The sequence below is a fragment of the Phalaenopsis equestris genome, unplaced genomic scaffold (genome assembly GCF_001263595.1).
Source record: "Phalaenopsis equestris unplaced genomic scaffold, ASM126359v1 Scaffold000197, whole genome shotgun sequence".
Classification (NCBI taxonomy): Eukaryota; Viridiplantae; Streptophyta; class Magnoliopsida; order Asparagales; family Orchidaceae; genus Phalaenopsis; species Phalaenopsis equestris.
The window spans coordinates 182,189-183,423 of NW_018164639.1; positions in this window are offsets into that span (position 1 = coordinate 182,189).

Below are 1,235 nucleotides of genomic sequence, written 5' to 3' on the forward strand. Positions count from 1 at the left end.
TCCTTGATGTAATCCAACAGAAATAGGAAAATATTTGGTCAATCCTCCTTTAGTTTGAACACAAGTAACAACTCTAGTACACATATCTTTAATGACTTGAATATAAGTCATATCAACACCTTTTTTATCAAGAACTCTCCAAAGGATATTTGTTGGAACCTTATCGTAAGCTTTTTCTAAATCAATAAAAATTAAATGTAGATCCTCCTTATTATCTCTGAACTTCTGCATCAAACCTCTCAATAAACGTATAGCTTCTATGTTAGACCTACCCGATAAAGCTAAATTGATTATGAGAAATCTTTGTAATATGTCTTAATCTATATTCTATTACCCTCTCCCATAATTTTAAAGTATGATACATTAACTTAATTCCTCTATAGTTTGCACACTCTTGTGCATCCCCTTTAGTCTTAAAAATGGGGACCAAAATACTCTTCCTCCACTCCTCAGACATTTTTTTTAGTTTTTAAAATAATATTAAAGAGTTTAGTAAGCCAAGAAACTTCCAAATCTCCTAAACATTTTCATATTTCAATTGGGATATCATCAGGTCCTACAGACTTTTCACCCTTGATTTTTTTTTAAAGCTTCATCAACATTTTTTTACTAATGTGACGGTAAAAATGAAACATTTTATTATTATTAACTATATTAAGATCACTAAGGACGATCATATTTTTAGAAACTTCATTAAAAATTTTATCAAAATAACTCACCCACCTATGTTGAATATTTTTTTCTAAGAAAAATAATTTTTGATTTTCATCTTTAATACATTTTATTTGAGTTAAATCTTTTTTTGTTACTTTTCTCTCTGTTTGGCTAGTTTATACATGTATTTCTCACCCTCCTTGGTATCTAATCTATCATAAAGATCATTAAAAGCAGAATTTTTAGCGTCAGATATTGTTCTTTTAGACTCCCCGCGAGTCGTTTGATATTTTCCCCAGTTCTCTAAGGTTTTACATTTAAAACAATTTTTATAACATAACTTCTTATATTTTATCTTTTCTTTCACATTATTATTTCACCACCAACTGCTTTTATTTAAAGAAACTTTTTTGTTTTGATTATTCAAGTATATCTTTTGCTACATATTTAATAGTGTTTGCTACTTTATCCCACATAACATTTTCTTCATCATGAACATCCCACATTTTGAAATATTAAATTTTACTTATAAAAATAATTTTATTTGTGTCTTTCAGTTTCCCTCATCTAATTCTATGATG